This window comes from Schistocerca cancellata, chromosome 5 (assembly GCF_023864275.1).
Source record: "Schistocerca cancellata isolate TAMUIC-IGC-003103 chromosome 5, iqSchCanc2.1, whole genome shotgun sequence".
NCBI lineage: Eukaryota > Metazoa > Arthropoda > Insecta > Orthoptera > Acrididae > Schistocerca > Schistocerca cancellata.
Genome location: NC_064630.1, coordinates 227,629,981 through 227,648,320, shown reverse-complemented (window position 1 = coordinate 227,648,320; position 18,340 = coordinate 227,629,981). Strand labels below are relative to the sequence as shown.

The window sequence follows — 18,340 nt, the reverse complement described above, 5'->3', positions numbered from 1 at the left end:
AGTATCAGCATTGTGGGATTTATATCCTCCTAGCTCCAATAGGAGTACAGATGCAGGCAAAAATGTCTTTTTCAGCCCTTGGCATATAGTCTCCCTGTACAACAGACATGTTCCACTGGAGTGATGGTGCTGAGTGTAAATTTCGGTTGTGTTCATTACCAGAATAAACTCGACATAAATGTTAAAAAGTGTTTAACATGTGAAAAAATTGATGTATATCATGATAATATGTGTATTGCAGGTTTTGTTATTGAAAAAGTTTCAGAAGGAAGACATGGTGTGGCCCAAAATTGCGTAACTGAAATCACATATGGAGCTAGTACCACATCTTACAAATCAAGAGAGCCAATACAAAGACTTTGCTACTGCAAATCGCATGCCATGAAGGGCATAATGTGCATAAACTGTAAAACTGTATACCATTTCACACGTGTAATGGCAGGTCCAAGATGAAAACTATAGTGTTGCAAAAGGTGTAATGAATATGCCCTAGACAAAGCACTACAGAAGAGCGACTGCAAAGTCGAAATTATTGCTATGCTGTTAGAAGAGGTACATTCCTTGAAATACAAATATACCAATAACAATCAATGTGAGTATAAAATAAACAGTGATCTTGTAATTGATAATGATACTAGAACCAGCAGTAACAAATATGATATCAACTGCAAAAAATCTAGGAAAACCGCAAAAAGTGTTATAGCATGTGTAAAATGCGAAACAAAATTTCACTTTCGATGTGCAAAGGTGGACTGCACATTGAAAGGAAATGAGAAGTTTAGAAAAAACATGGAAGTGTAATATGTGTAGGCCTACCGATATACTAAACAGGCCCACAAATATCCCGCTAACAAACAGATTTGAAGTGCTCGATGTAGACAGCAACGATGAGACTCTTGAAGCTCAAACAGAACACTCTCAATCATCGAATGCTGCAGTAACTCTTCCTGAAAGCACTGCAGCTTCTGAACTTCAACAAGGACATCAAATTCTGTGTGATGCTGCTGTTCCTGTTCTGAAAACCATCTGTCAACATGAATCGCTTTATAGTATTCCAAGAAGCTTATCATTCTTGCCAATAGTCACGGTCGAGAGATTGCTTCTCGTATAAATGAAGTTGCTGAAACTGTGAAGCCAACAGGATTCATCAAGCCTGGAGCATCTCTCTCTCAAATATGTATGTATATACATTCAGAAGAAATCAGCAAGTTGTCATCCAAGGACTTCATTGTACTACTTGGTGGCTCTAATGACATGTACCGTAATGAAACATCAGTAGCCTGCCAAGAACTAAAGAGGTGTCCTAGGACACACAAAAGTAAAATATGTAAACATTCCACAGAGGTACGACTTACATCAGTTGTCTTGTGTGAACAGAGAGGTCAAACTTGCAAATGAACAGCTTTCAAACATATGTAAACGATTTAAAAATGTAAATGTTCTAGATGTAAGTGGTGTTGGTCGAAGATTCCATACCTCACATGGGCTTCATTTGAACAGTCTTGGGAAAAGGTTTTTAGCACAAAAACTAATTGAAAGAAGCACAGGCAATATTTTTACTACAAATTCAACAGTAATGACAAAATGTGTTTCATCGCCAACCACAGAAAAGAAAAATAGTGATTTTTTCCCACAGTAACACATTCCAGTAGTAGTCAACACTCCAATAAGACCTTTTTAGGCAGAACAGAAGAGAGCACAGTGTAAATGTTGTACATTTTGATAATTTAACTTGCGTGAAAGCTAACATTAAGAAACCAGTTAAAAATAAAATTGATACGCTATATTGTTTAAAAATATTTCATCAGAATATAAGGAGTCTTTTGATTAAAAAAGAAGAGCTGCTGCTTTCTCTGGAAGAAACAGCTGACACAGATGGAATTATTCCTGATGTGCTCTGCTTAACTGAACATCACTTGGAAGCCACAGAAATTAATCAGCTACATTAAATAGTTATAAAATTGGTTCTTCCTACTGTCAGAACAACTTAAGACAAGGCGGAGTGGCAATTTACACACACAATAATATTAAGTCACAAGTTATAGATGTATCTAAATACTGTATTGAACAGCACTTTGAATGTTGTGCAGTCAAATTAGAGCTCAAAACACAGTTCCTGATCATAATAACAGTTTACAGGGCACCTATGGGAAACATTCAAAAATTTCTCTCTCAGCTTGAAACAGTTCTTACTAAACTTTATAGAAACAATAGTAACGTCATAACATGCGGTGACTTTAACATAAACTTACTCACAAAAAATAACCACCAGAAACTATTAGAATCACTACTGTTAACCTTCAATCTGCTCCACATGATCTCATTCCCAACAAGAGTACATGGGCACAGCAAGACCCTGATTGATAATCTGTTCCTAGATAACACAAATTACAATGAAGTGATGACATGGGCTGTAACAAATGGTCTGTCTGATCACGATGGTCAAATGACAACCTTAAAACTTGCCAGCAGCAAAACAGCACATGGCCATTGTAACCAAGTCAAACATGTTAGAACAATAAATGCCAAATCTACTTGCTTGTTCAGACATAGTTTATGCCATGAAAAATGGGAGGAAGTATACCAGGCTGACACCGTGAATGAGAAGTTCAACTCTTCCTTCAACTTATTCCTTAAACATTTTGAAGCTTCTTTCCCCCAAAGACAGATTAAAATCATACCAGCCTGTAGTAAAAGGAAAGAGTGGCTAACTACTGGCATAAAAATATCATGTAACAAAAAGAGATATCTGTATGTTTCAGACCCAGCAGTAAAGTTACATTAGAAGAAATACTGTAAAATTCTAACAAGTCTAATCAAGAAAGCCAAACAGTTGCACTAAGAAAAAAACATTAGCAACTCAAAAAATAAAATAAAAACCATATGGCACATCATGAAAAGTGAGACAAACAGGGACATAAAACCTGACAATAATAAACACCAAGTTTCAGCCTCAGGGTTCAAAAACTTTTTTCTCACTATAGCTGAAAAAACAGTGAACCATAATAAACAGTCTCACACAGAAGCTATTGAACTAGTTAACCACATTCAAATAACATCTAAAGTAGCACTTCATTTCAGAAGTACAACCCCTAAAGAAATTTAAAAAAAAATCCATAAAATTACTCAAAAACTCAGATTCCTGTGGATATGATGGCATATCAAGCAGGATTTTAAAATCATGTGCACACTTAATCAGTTATATATTGTGCTATTTGTGCAATCAATCTATGGAAACTGGTGTGTTCCCAGATAGATTAAAACATGCAGTAGTTATGCCAATCCACAAAAATGGGGTAAGGGATGAAATAACCAACTATTGGCCCATCTCTCTGCTGCCAGTATTCTCAAAGGTATTTGAGAGAAAAGTGTCTGATAGGATTTATAGTCACACTACACAAAATGGCTTACTGGCTCCTACACAGTTCGGCTTTCGTAAGGGCTCCTCCACAGACAGAGCTATATTTATCCTAACAGATGAACTTTTAGGTGAATTAAATTACAAAAGGTATCTAATGGGGATATTCTGTGACGTTGCCAAGGCATTTGATTGTGTAGATCACAACACACTCTTAAAAAAGCTTCCACATGGCTTACTGGCTCCTACACAGTTCGGCTTTCGTAAGGGCTCCTCCACAGACAGGGCTATATTTAACCTAACAGATGAGATTTTAGGTGAATTAAATTACAAAAGGTATCCAATGGGGATATTCTGTGATGTTGCCAAGGCATTTGATTGTGTAGATCACAACACACTCTTAAAAAAGCTTCCACATTATGGCATTACAGAGAAATCTTTGACTTGGATAGAATCATACTTACAGAACAGGAAGCAAAGGGTTGTCTTAAGGGGGACAGGTACAGCATTAAAACCAGACTGGGGAAATATAAAGTATGGGGTCCTGCAGGGCTTGAGTCCTGGACCACTAATTTTCCTGATCTACGTTAATGATCTATCAATCACAATTAATAACAGAGCAAAAATAGTAATGTTTGCCAACAATACAACTAGCCTTGTAGAAGGACCCAATTCCACAATGCAGGATACAGCCATGACAGTCTCTACTCAAGTACAGAAATGGTTCACTGTGAATAGCCTAACCTTAAATCTTTCAAAAACCAATATGATACAGTTTCTGGGGAAAAAAAAAAAAAAAAAGAAACAGTTCCTGAAATACATGTTAACAATCACAAAATTAATGAAACCACACATACAAAATTCCTAGGTATTCAGATAGACAGTCACCTAAGCTGGAAAGAACAAATTGATCAGCTGGTCAAGAAACTTAGCTCATCGTGCTTTGCACTAAGAGCTCTCCATCAGTTAGTGGACAGAGAAATAATGTTGTTGTCACATTTTGCGTATTTCCATTCTATTCTCTCCTATGGCATAAACTTCTGGGGAAATGCTGCAGGTGTTGAAAAAGTATTCAGAATACAAAAACGAGCAGTGAGGCTAATATGTGAGGTCCCTAATGGGGCATCTTTCAGAGGACTCTTCAAATCTCTCAGGATACTTACCATCACAGGTCAGTATATATATACCGTATTCACTGATGTTATTTGGAGCCAACAACAGGGAATTGTTTCAGAAAAATTGTGACATCCACAACCATGACACAAGACAGGTGAAAAATTTTCGCCAAGGCTCTGCAACTCTCACTAAAGTACATAGGGGAGTTACTGAGTCAGGTATAAATGTCTTCAAAAAGCTCCCTATCAATATAAAAAAGGAAATAAATAATATACAGGTTTTCAAAAGGAAGCTAAAATAATTCCTCATCAAACAAACTTTCTATAAAATGAATGAATACTTAGAGTTATAGGGTGTAAGAATGGGAAAATTGCCTAAGAAAAACACTCCCTTAAAGATAAAGTGTGATACTGTTACTTGTAGTTTAACTGAAATTGTGGTGATGAAATGTAAATTTATCTATGTTATTAGGAGAAAATGTGAACTCCCATGTATCCCACACTCTTGAGTATTCACTTAAACCTCTTCTTAAGGAATGCAGTTAAAATTTCTATTCAATCCAAACCATGACCATGAAGCAAATTTACCTGCTTATATATGTCAGTAGCATAAAAATATGCACTATCACTTATTCTACTATTTTAAACAGCCACTTAAACTGTTTCTGGCATAATGCAATCTTTAATACTGCATGCAAGTAATTGTTCTTGTTAAATAAACAAATGTCTGTGCAATGTAATGGGTAAATGTTCATGTACTACTGTAATTGTATCAATTGACTTGTCCTATATTACTTGTGTGCTGGTTGTACAATATGTAATCAACAGGACCAAATAAATAAATAAAAATAAATAAATAAACAGTGTTGACCCTCTGACATCCAAGTAGTGACAAAGGATATAATACCACCAAAAGCAGTGCTTTAGAACTTTTTTCATAGTCCCGTTGTCCACACAAGTTTAAAAATCCATACCAAGCCTCCTGGGCTCTATCTCAGTCACCAATGCTTAGCCTTACAGCACTTTTGTCTTTCTCCTGGACAAACAGTGTCCACATGCAAGCCAGCTGTCTTGCTTCTTTGGTGCTGGTGGTTATGTACGAGAGTTGCCCAGAAAGTAATGCAGTGCACATTTTTTCTTCAGTAACTCTTTATTGAACATAATGAGAATTACACACACAAAAGACTGGTGTTTTATCTACACACACTATTTTTCCACATAATCTTTATCCCATGTTAAGGTCTTCCTCCAGCATAAAACATGGGCGTGCGTGCCTGTTGGTATTAATCCTTGTCCTGATGGTGGAGCCAGTGATTCACTGTGTAAATCACCTCCTCATCACACTCAAAATGCCGAGTCATAATGCGTCTGTCCTCATGAATGACAACATCAGCTTGCTGCAACATGTCAGGTGTGACAGCCGTGGATGGTCTCCCAGACCACTGCAAATCATAGAGGTTCATCATGCCCAGTAACTAACTGTACTTCTGTTGACAGCAGATGCTCCATAGACTTTCCACAAGTGTTTGTGAATATTTGTGAATATTGTGTTTCTTTCTTTGTAGTGAGAAATTCAGTGATGGCATGTTGTTTGTAATGTACATCACGTACACTATTTTGAAACTGTCCTACAGCTACGCTATCTGTTGGGTGTGATGGAAACTTGGCATGCACACTAAGGAGATTTCAAATAATACATATGTAACATTTCATATTCATAGCATTGTATTCAGCTGATAAAAAAAAAATGCAGTTCATTATTTTCTGGGCAACACTCGTATTTCATGTAGAGATCCTGAGTATCATCTGACTGAACAAAGTATTTATTGTTGACTAGACCTCATGACAGTGAAGCAGAAAGAACAGTGTAAAGTGTACAGTGTCTTGGTTCACTGTGCTGTATGTGAATGTTGTAACAGGCAGTACAGTACCCCATTCTCTCCATTTTACATTAATGTATATTGACAGCATATCTGCTAATGTTTTATTGAAGTGTTGTGTGGGACCGCTAATCTGTGGATGGTAGACAGTTATCATTCTGTGTGTGATGTCAGAACATGGAATTATCTTTGGTACTACGAGGTGCATTCAAGTTCTAAGGCCTCCGATTTTTTTTCTCCAGACTGGAAAGAGATAGATACATGCGCATTGTTTTAAAATGAGGCTGCGTTCATTGTCAATACGTCCCAGAGATGGCAGCACCGTACAGCAGATGGAATTTTACCGCCAGCGGCGAGAATGAGAACTGTTTTAAATACTTAAAATGGCGACGCTTTCCTTACTTGAACAGCGTGCAATCATTCGTTTTCTGAATTTGTGTGGTGTGAAACCAATTGAAATTCATCGACAGTTGAAGGAGACATGTGGTGATGGAGTTATGGATGTGTCGAAAGTGCGTTTGTGGGTGCAACAGTTTAATGAAGGCAGAACATCGTGTGACAACAAACCGAAACAACGTCGGGCTCGCACAAGCCAGTCTGACGACATGTATCGAGAAAGTGGAGAGAATTGTTTTGGGGGATCACCGAATGACTGTTGAACAGATCGCCTCCAGAGTTGGCATTTCTGTGAGTTCTGTGCACACAATCCTGCATGACGACCTGGAAATGCGAAAAGTGTCATCCAGGTGGGTGCCACAAATGCTGATGGACGACCACATGGCTGCCCGTGTGGCATGTTGCCAAGCAATGTTGACGCACAACGACAGCATGAATGGGACTTTCTTTTCATCAGTTGTGACAATGGATGAGACGTGGACGCCATTTTTCAATCCAGAAACAAAGCCCCAGTCAGCTCAATGGAAGCACACAGATTCACCGCCACCAAAAAAATTTTGGGTCACCGCCAGTGCTGAAAAAAAGATGGTGTCCATGTTCTGGGACAGCGAGGGCATAATCCTTACCCATTGCGTTCCAAAGGGCACTACGGTAACAGGTGCATCCTACAAAAATGTTTTGAAGAACAAATTCCTTCCTGCACTGCAACAAAAACGTCCGGGAAGGGCTGCACTTGTGCTGTTTCACCAAGACAACGCACCCGCACATCAAGCTAATGTTACGCAACAGTTTCTTCGTGATAACAACTTTGAAGTGATTCCTCATGCTCCCTACTCACCTGACCTGGCTCCTAGTGACTTTTAGCTTTTTCCAACAATGAAAGACACTCTCTGTAGCCACACATTCACCAGCCGTGCTGCTATTGACTTAGCGATTTTCCAGTGGTCAAAACAGACTCCTAAAGAAGCCTTCGCCACTGCCACGGAATCATGGCATCAGCATTGTGAAAAATGTGTACGTCTGCAGGGCGATTTTGTCGAGAAGTAATGCCAATTTCATCGATTTCGGGTGAGTAGTTAATTAGAAAAAAAATCGGAGGGCTTAGAACTTGAATGCATCTCGTAGTCTCGACTCGAAAATCTTTTCAGATGAGACATCATCACACAGGGTGATTTGTGCTTCCAGAAGATGTCTTCTACAAGGAACTCCAAAATTTATGGAGCTGCAGCAGTTGGCACTTTTGGTGACTGCATAGCAAGTAAGGTAGTCAGTGCAGCCATCAATTCCTGTTTGTTGAGTTTGAGAACCTCCATTAGAGATTGATATCGATTCCTATACAGCACAATGGCACTGCTACAGTTGGGACTGGTACCAGATGCCCCAGAGGTAACAGCAGCAGGTCCTTTTATTATTGGCATCCCTTACAGTGTCTCACAGCATAACGGGCCTGTCAAGACATGGATAGTGATGCCTGCATCTGTTTCTATCTCAGGGTGTATATGTGGACAAGGAAAAAAATTCCAGGATTTTTCCCGGATTTCCCGATTAAAAATACACTTCTTCCCAGGTGAAAATACACTTTTTCCTTGTTAAGTGACAGTATACTCTTCCCCAGCACTGTAAAACTCATCAGTCCTTTGAATGTTTATGGTTTTATATACTGATGTAGAATATCCCGGCACTTTAGAAAACAAATCTCATGGGGGGAGGGGGGGGTACACACACACACGTCACGTTTTGAAAGACCTTTGATGTGTACGCTGCATATTTTTGTATTACAAAGGTATAAATTTGAATTCCACCAAACACCACATGTCACTTTCCAAAGCATTGAAATCGAGATTGCGATGCACTTTTGTAAGCCAGTCACAGCTCACGTCACGTGATCTCGCCAGCTGATGACAGCATAGGACACGTGATGTAGTCAGTCAATAGCAAGATCACTCTTAAGTAGCCCGAACACACAAATAAGAAAAGTTAATGGTTTAAATTAATATACATAGCATTTACATATAATATTGGTCTTTAAGATAGATAAGCTGGAAGAAGAGCTAACTCCCACCTATAATGTTGATCTTTCTTTACATGTGTTACACTTTAAGATACATCACACAAAAGTGCCAGTAAGATTTTTAATAACAACATAAATTTCTGATCTTCTGGGCTCGAAATCTTCTAAATGGTATCCTCAAAGAGTTGATTTTTAAATGAGCGTCAAATGCTTTGTGATTTAAGAAATTCATCGTACATTCTTGCACCTAGTTCATCTTGCATAAAAGGAAATTTACTTTGAAAATAATGCTTTTCAAACCACCATTTGCAATATTTTCTCGTGACCTGTTAGAAATTAGTTTGTTTCAACAGTTGCCAGAGAGTGCCAGATAACAGGCCTCACTGTGCTTGCGCAGCTACTATAACATTGGAAGCCTGTATGTTCGTACGTTTAAAACATTTAAAGATCTTGCATTATGTCATAAAAGAAACAAGAAAGAGGATAGAGGATACTTCAAGAGCATCAGAATTTTGCCAACCATTCTGAAATGAATAATTCGGCTTAAAGTGCACATTTGTATGTCCAGATTCAGATATAAATTTTCTTGAGTACCAGTATTGTATTATCTTATGTTTGGTTCTTTATTATGGCATAATGCCATAAGAGGTGGAAGATGGAAAACGTGCACTTGAAATGCAGCAAACAGTTGAAACTAGCAAACAGTGTGAAATTAAACACTTCATTTCAAATAAATTGACTGCCTCAGTGGAAATGATTAATAAAAGCCAAATCTCTTAGCAAACCGACAAAAATAGCTTCATTATTCTGCAAGGTGATTAACACTTGACTGTCATAAAGGTGGAAATAAAACCTGAAACTAATAACATATTTTAGCCTTTCATAATTATGCGAACGTATTTTAATTCATTTGAATGCTCCTGGTCACAGAAATCCATTTTGTTTTCATTTAATGTGTGAGCAATAAGTGAAGAGGAAACAGCTAAATCACTAAACGTAAAACACAGGTCATGTGGAAACTCCCCACCTCCCCACTACAACTCAGACTGCTCTCTGCATCAGCCCCGGATCTACAATATTTTCGAACAGGGGCAATACTGGATACAGCCACACAGCTGTAGCCAGAAACAGAAGAAGGTACTACTCATACGCGACTCAATTGCGCATGCCCAAGAGCCCACCCACAACTGCTCAAATGAATCTAATTCAAACAGTTGTCACATCATGCACATTGGAGACAATTTGTTGTTAAGAAGCATTGCATAGACTTCCTAAAGCCTTTGACACACTTTTCTGTTGGCAGATGCGTGTATGAGCACTGTTTTGTCATTGTATACAGCGCATATCCTTTGCAACAAGTTTTATTTTCATTTTTTTTCTCTCGTTACTGTTTTGTTGCTGCAGTATTATTCTGCAGTAGTGTAATACAGCAATATCCTTTGTTAAGAGTATCAGTTTTTACCAGTCAAAATCACAAAAATTTAACTGAATACGAAAACAATGAAAAAATCCCAGAATTCTAAACAATTCCAGGGTTTTTCCTGGTTTTCTCCCGGATGAAAAAATTCCCGGGTTGTTCCTGGATCTCCCGGTTGTCTCAGGTCATATACACCCTGTGTCTGGAGTTGTCATGAAACCCAGGTCCCCTGATGTTGGAGTGTCATGGAAATACTTGAAGACAGCTGGCTGTAGATGAACTGGGATGACTAACACCATTTCAATCCAACTGGATCACAGTTCCCCTTATACAATGCACCATTTATTAATTAGAACTCTCCTTTGGTCAGTTCCCGATCCTTCAAGATGTCTATGGTTTTCAGCAGTGCTGGATCTTCCCTCTGTTTAATAGTAATGCCATTTAATGAGGCAATGACAGATTTCATGCAAACTTCTGTGTTCCACTACAGTATTACTTGAAAGGCAATTGGCATCTTTGTTTTTGCATCCACTTTTGTATACCACTGTGACATTGTACCCTCAAAAGCCTCAGTGCCCATCTTTGTAGTCAACCCAATGGATCCTTCAAGCTAATAAGTCAGCATAGAGAATGGTGGTGTATCACAACAAAGAATGATTGGCTAAACAAATAAATCCAGAACATGTATATGCCCCAAACAGCTGCAAGGCACTCTTTCTCATGTGTAGAGTATTTCACCTCTGACTTATAGAGTACTCTGCAAACATAAACTATCACCTTGTAGTCACTTTCTTGAATTTTCACTAGAACTGCACTTATATCATAACTGACAATGTCAGTTTAAAGTTCTGCCTCAACTATCTCTTACTACAATGCTAGGACTGAAAAGTTATTGCCTCCTTAATGACAAGTAGAGAGCTTCCTTGCACCTCATTCCAGGGAAATTTCTCATCTTGCAACAATAGTTACTGTAATGGACATGCCTTGGTGCAAAAGTCCAATCGCTGGTAGCATGTGCACTTACCAATAAAAACTCTCAGAACACACATGTACTGGGAAGTCAGAAAATATATGATTTTTTTTTGGGGGGGGGGGGGGAGGGGGTTGGGAATGACACCTTCACACTAAGTGCCCAATATTTTTATTTCTTGGATGGTGAAGAGGGACTTTCTTGGACTGGGATACAGGTCTGCAGTCTGAATACATTTTGCCATGATTGCCAGGTGGCTGAGATGTAGTTCAAATATTTTCAAAAAATGACAATGTGAACCATATGGCACAGAGATGTCAAACATTTAAGATTTTGCAGCAGGTTGTGCTTCACATTCTGGTGCACTACACAGTCTAAATGAAATAACTTTGAAGTCGCAGAGGCTGTCGAGAGTTATGAAGGCAAGCTCTTCCCAGTCAGCCTCATAAACCCTGATTTACCAGTATCCTCTCTCCACATCCACAGTTGAGAAATATGTACTTTGCCCCTTTCAGGCAGTCTATGATGTTAGCAATGTGTGGCAATGGATAGACATCGTTCTTCAATTTAGAGCACTTGCCCGCGAAAGGCAAAGGTCCTGAGTTTGAGTCTCGGTCCGGCACACAGTTTTAATCTGCCAGGAAGTTTCATAACAGCACACACTTTGCTGCAGAGTTAAAATCTCATTCTGGAAACATCCCCCAGGCTGTGGCTAAGCCATGTCTCCGCAATATCCTTTCTTTCAGGAGTGCTAGTTCTGCAAGGTTCGCAGAAGAGCTTCTGTAAAGTTTGGAAGGTAGGAGACGAGATACTGGCAGAAGTAAAGCTGTGAGGAGGGGGCATGAGTCATGCTTGGGTAGCTCAGTTGGTAGAGCACTTGCCTGCAAAAGGCAAAGGTCCCAAGTTCGAGTCTCGGTCCGGCACACAGTTTTAATCTGCCAGGAAGTTTCATCTTTCTTCATGATTTTGTTCAGTTGTTGGTAATCAACACAGGAACATCATGTGCTGTCTTTGTTCACCATGACCACATGAGATGACCAGAAACAATCTCAAGGTTGAGTGATGTGATTTTGCAGCATCTTCTCCCCTTCCTACCAGATTATCTGTTGTTCAGCCAGTGACACTATATGAGCACTGGCTAATTTGAGTACACTGAACAGGCAGAACATTTGACCCCTGAATTATTGTTGATATAAACACATCCCAGCAATATCAGTGTCACCTGGTGAGAAATGACTGGTGATCAAACACACGCACAGTGCATGTAGTATCAGTGAGTGTGCCATCCATGTACAGAGTGGGAAAGGTGCACAGTCTATCTGAGTTTCCCAAGGGCAGACTGTAATGGCCCAGAAGCTCAACACAAGTATGTTGGAAATTGTATAGCTTGTCAGATCTTCAAGGAGTGCTGTCGTGAGTGTCTGCAACACATCCTGACATTGTTGGTTTCGGTGGCCACTCCTCATTACAGATGTCAGACTTCATAGGCTGGGCATGCTAGTAAAACAGGACAGGCAATGAACTGTGGTGAAACTAACATCAGACTTTAATGTTGGGCAGAGAATAGAGTGTCTGAAAACACAGTGCACAAAATACCCCTAATGAAGGGCCTCTGCAGCTGACAACCCATGCACATGCCAATGTTAACACCATGACATTGACAACTATTACTCAAATGGGCACATGACCATTGGCACTGGACATTGGCATAGTGGCAGAGTGTTGCATGATATGATGAATTCTGATACCTCCTTCATCATGAAGATGACAGGGGAACAGCTCCTTGACAACTGTACTGCAGGACATAGACAAGCTGGTAGGACAGAGACAATGTGTTGTCCTCGGGCCTTCAAATATCTATTTTCTTGTGGGGCATTGTACTTGGTGGAGAAGCTACACATGCACTGGTCAGGAGATGGGTTTTCATTTGACAGCTGCAGCATATTCTGAGTTGCTCAATCCATTTTCCTATGCATTTGGTGGAGATTGGTGCTAATTATTGATACACCTCTTCTTTCCCATTCTTCATTACCTCCCGACTTATGCCTGGACAGTCATGGCAGATAACTCTTGTGGGCATAGTCCAACATCTCTGGCCATCATATTCTGCTGTACCTATTCTTTTCATAGCTAGCATATGAGAGAGGCATGCTCATGGTGGTCTTCCATAACTTCAGCAGCTGGTCATACCTCTTTCATTCAACTCCTCTGTTGCATTTCCTTGATTCAATGGCTTCTGATGAGTTCCTCTATCATCATGATATCCCCTACCAGAAGAGCTGGTATATACCACCTGTGACCCTTTTTATCAAATTTGTGATTTTGTCAACTTCTGTCCTATTTTGATTAAAGATGTTGCATTGTGCCAAAATGTTCTGTATGTATGATTGTGTTGTTTTCCCTGACAAGTGGCTTGTTCTTCAATTGTTTGTCCACTAAGAAGACTTGCTGTTCATTATCACCAAACATTTTCTTCAGCTTGACCTAAAATTTGGCTCAACTACTGGGCTTCTCTTTGTTGTTCTCGAATGACTATTGGGCTGCTCTGTCCAAGTAAAAGTACACATCTACTGAACACAAAATGCAAATCCAACTGTTGTAACTGGTGAATTGGTCAATCTCTTAGAGCAATTTCATCAGGTTCTGAGCAACATCTTCTCAAAACACTGATGGGTGCCTGCTGTGCAGCTGACTGGCACTGCTTACTCTCTTCCAATATTATCTGGTGTGTGAGTATCTCCTGAATACATGGATCTTAGGAACCATGTACTGTTTTTGTGACACTGTGACTTTGTCAAGCACAAAATGCATGTGGCAAGGCCACAGCATCTGTCCAGACCAGACCTCATCACATCAGAAGAGAGGGTAATAAAATTAATTCTTTAATTCTGATCACAGATTTGAACCCCAAATAAAATTCTGTGTAAACTGATACATAACTGAGACCATTGGATTGATTAATTAACAATTCATCAAACCTAATTACTGAACTGATACTGCTAAATTAATTTTGCCAAGTCCACGGAAAGTACCCAGGTAATGTCTACAAAGAGGACCATCGTTTGAAGAAGGCAATGCAAATTTAACATTTATTGTCTAATTAACATAGATAATGCCCAAAATGCTGAAATCTGGTTTTCTGGCCGTTATTTCAAAGTATCATTGAAGCCACATGGTGATGGAGGCACACACAATTCTGAGAATTTGTGCCAGGTCAGATCACCCAACTTGAGGGCTGGAACTTGGCCAATCCAGGCAGCCAGGACAGTAGGAATCGTTCCATCTCTCAACCACTGTTAGGTTGGCTATAAGGAGATGCACAGTAGCTCATTGACAGAGTATTTAATTAACCTGAGGAGCAGCTCTCCAGACCATTCCATTACAATTTCTAGAGGCATCAACATCACAAGCTTCAGTGTATGGTACTTAGTTCCTTTAGTGGCTACTGCCTGCCATCACCTTTGGAATGTTAGTCATCTGCAAATCACTTGTGATGTTTAGGATTAGTAAGCACATTGGAATTACAGTGACTGCCACTTTACTACCACTACATATGTACCAGATTGACATGTACAGTAGTGTGGTAAGCTGTTTTGACCCTGTTACTGTTATAATAAGCATGACCCATGGTTAGTTTCTTCTGTTATTGTGATACCTGTTATTTTAGTTCTGTGCTCTCTCTGGGGACCGATCTTTATTGTAAAGCTCGTTTTGTTGTACGAATGTGTGTACTTTCAACTTGTCCTATAGGAAATCTATTGCTCATCCAGTGGCTACATTTTGTGAGTGATAGTTTATGGAAACTTGTGACAGGGCTACCTGTCATTTATGTGTTCATTTTTGAATATATGTTTCTCCAGATTCTCCTGACCTTCATTGTCAGTAGCTACCCTACAGCCCCTTTTGTAAATCAATTACTTACTAGGCAATGAAACACCTGTAGTAAGAAACCAAGAGTGATGCCTGGGACCAAATATCTGCAGGTAAGTGATATGCTGGGAAACAATGTTAGTTGGAGCTTCTTTCCTAATCTGCTACAGCTACATCCACCAACAACTGCAGGCTACAGACATGATGACTGTGACAGGACCAACTAGGTTTCCCAGCCTGGTCGCAAGTTTCAGTCACTGCTGTTGTTGGCTGCTCTTTGCCGAGTAACAGTGACAGTAATGTGACTTGTTTTCTGCTACCCTTATTCTGTAGGTGGTGACCTAGTTTATTTTTAAATTCAGAGAGAGAGTGGGTCTTATTATTCTTTTCTTGTTGCAAGCAGCAGCAATTTTACCATGAAGGAATGCTTGCAGTACAGAACAGGTGGTTTGGTAGACAGAGAAGAACAAAGGTAGGATGACTTGTGAGATCTACATCTAAATCTACATTTATACTCCGCAAGCCACCCAACGGTGTGTGGTGGAGGGCACTTTACGTGCCACTGTCATTACCTCCCTTTTCTGTTCCAGTCGCGTATGGTTCGTGGGAAGAACGACTACCGGAAAGCCTCCGTGCGCGCTCTAATCTCTCTAATTTTACATTCGTGATCTCCTCGGGAGGCATAAGTAGGGGGAAGCAATATATTCAATACCTCATCCAAAAATGCACCCTCTCGAAACCTGGGCAGCAAGCTACACTGTGATGCAGAGCGCCTCTCTTGCAGAGTCTGCCACTTGAGTTTGTTAAACATCTCCGTAACGCTATCACAGTTACCAAATAACCCTGTGACGAAACGCGCCACTCTTCTTTGGATCTTCTCTATCTCCTCCATCAACCTGATCTGGTATGGATCCCACACTGATGAGCAATACTCAAGTACAGGTCAAACGAGTGTTTTGTAAGCCACCTCCTTTGTTGATGGACTACATTTTCTAAGGACTCTCCCAATGAATCTCAACCTGGTACCCACCTTACCAACAATTAATTTTATATTATCATTCCACTTCAAATCATTCCGCACGCACACTCCCAGATACTTTACAGAAGTAACTGCTATCAGTGTTTGTTCCGCTATCATATAATCATACAATAAAGGATCCTTCTTTCTACGTATTCACAATACATTACATTTGTCTATGTTAATGGTCAGTTGCCACTCCCTGCACCAAGTGCCTATCTGCTGCAGATCTTCCTGCATTTCGCTACAATTTTCTAATGCTGCAACTTCTCTGTATACTACAGCATCATCTGCGAAAAGCCGCATGGAACTTCCGACACTATCTGCTAGATCATGCGCAGCACCTTCCCCCCAGAAGCAGCAGAACCCAGCCTTTGTATGGGGTTTTCCTTCCTAATAGATAATGCTCAGCAACCAAGGTGGGTGAGCTGGCCCCAGGAATGAGAACTGCTGGCCACAGTTATGACTGACACTGCTGCAACTAAGCCGCCACCAATGTGGCAGTGCCGACCAATGCGGTTGCGGCCCACAGTACCACCAGTGACACTGACACTGACATCACTGCCCTCAGCATGCCGATATCAAGAAGACCCCCATGCCTCCTTCAACACTGCAGGTTGCAGTTGCAAATCACAACCTGGCAAGTGACGCTTTTTTTGACGAGCTGTTGTTGCAGATGTGATGCAGGCTATGTTGGACCTGTTGCTGGCAGTAATTACAACTCAAAGCACTGGAACTGTGAGCACAATTACAGGAGTTACATGTATGAAGTGCAGAATTGTGCACCTTTTTCAGTGCGCATTTGTGTGCACAACGTGAGAAACTAATTTCAGAGTTAAAAAGCAGGTTTTAGCTGCAATTGCTGATGTGCAGGCTGTTGATCTGCTGAAGCATGGTGATGTGCTAGACCAGGTCTGAGTTGAAAATAAGGTAGCATGGAATAAGATGGAGGAAAAGCCCTGTTCATAGGTGTTAGGTTTAAAGGGGTTGATGAGCAAGTAGTAAATGTCACTTGTGAAATTGTAGAGTGAAAAAATTAAGCTTGAAGTGCTGAGTAGATGGGTAGGAGAGTCCAGTACAGTCATTTATGTTCACAGAAAAATGTTCAGTACTCTGGAATTCTGGTTTGAGTCAGCAGAGGAAAAATTGGGAGAATTTTAAACAAAGATTGTGGACAAGGTTGCCATGTAATACATGGTATTTCAGTTAGAATCTAAAATAGGTGATAAGATTGCCAGTGCAGTGCCTGTCCAGCAAATTTCTGGGTCTGGGATGGGACAGCTGTTGTCTCCAAAAGTGCAGGGGAGGGGAACGTTATGAGTGGCTGCTCTGAGTATGCACATCACAGAGAATGGCGGGCTGTCAGAAGGAATATCTAAAACTTCTACCAAGAGAGCCACTACTGTTCTGGTTTGAACTAGCATTTTGAATTAGGTGAAAAAAGAATTACCCCACTTGCTTGGAAGCTAAACTCACCTGTTTGTACAACAGACAATTCCTTACATTTCCCCTAACTGGGAGTGTTTTAGTGGAATGAATTCGAAAGTTCATCCCATGCACCTCTCCAAAAGTTTCCAAGACTGGCACAAGTCTGGTAAAATCAGTCAACAGCTATTACTGAACCATTTGGACAACACCTCATATCCAAGGCATGCCTATGGTGGAAATAGCTGGATGATATGGTGCAGACCTTGTGCAGCTGAGCCGTGAGTCCCTGGCTCACTACTAGAACTGTGCACATCAGGAGAGAGTTATATGATGTCTGATGACGGAGCCGCATTTCAGACATAGTGGCAGGAGTCTGCAGGAGTTTTTTCTCTGTGAAGATTTGGCTGTATAGCGGAGCTAGAGCCACCCATAGATCCCAAGGAAATGATTCCATTAAGATATAATAGGATACCAGAATGGGTGAGGTAACAATTATTAATTGTCAGTATACGACAGACTTTGGAAATACTGTCAGCACTAAAAAACTTTCAAGAGGAGAGAAACTATTGCTCTGTACCTATCTTAGGAATGGGTCACAGCAATGCACAACCACTGAATCAAACTTCTAGAGCCAATAGGTCCAGACAAGACAATGGTCAGACAGGTCAAGGACAAGGCAAAAACTCCCATCTGAATAATCAGGATGACAGCAGTGTTCTGTCAGTGCAGCATTTTAATTTGAAAGGAAGGAAATTCAAGGACAATTGGTGCTGTGTGGCATCTCAGAACAATAATGACATACAACTGACAGCTTTTGCTTCTATTATGGGAGTTGTGACAGAAAACTGACAAGCACAGTTGCATTACTCCTGCTGGC

The 18,340-nt window shown here is 40.2% G+C and overlaps 1 protein-coding gene across 23 annotated transcripts in view; it reads right to left on the bottom strand.

Annotated features, from left to right (window-relative positions):
• Window positions 1-18,340, bottom strand: part of LOC126188844 (uncharacterized) — a 2,133,693-nt gene that overhangs the window by 1,452,115 nt on the left and 663,238 nt on the right. The window lies entirely within an intron of this gene.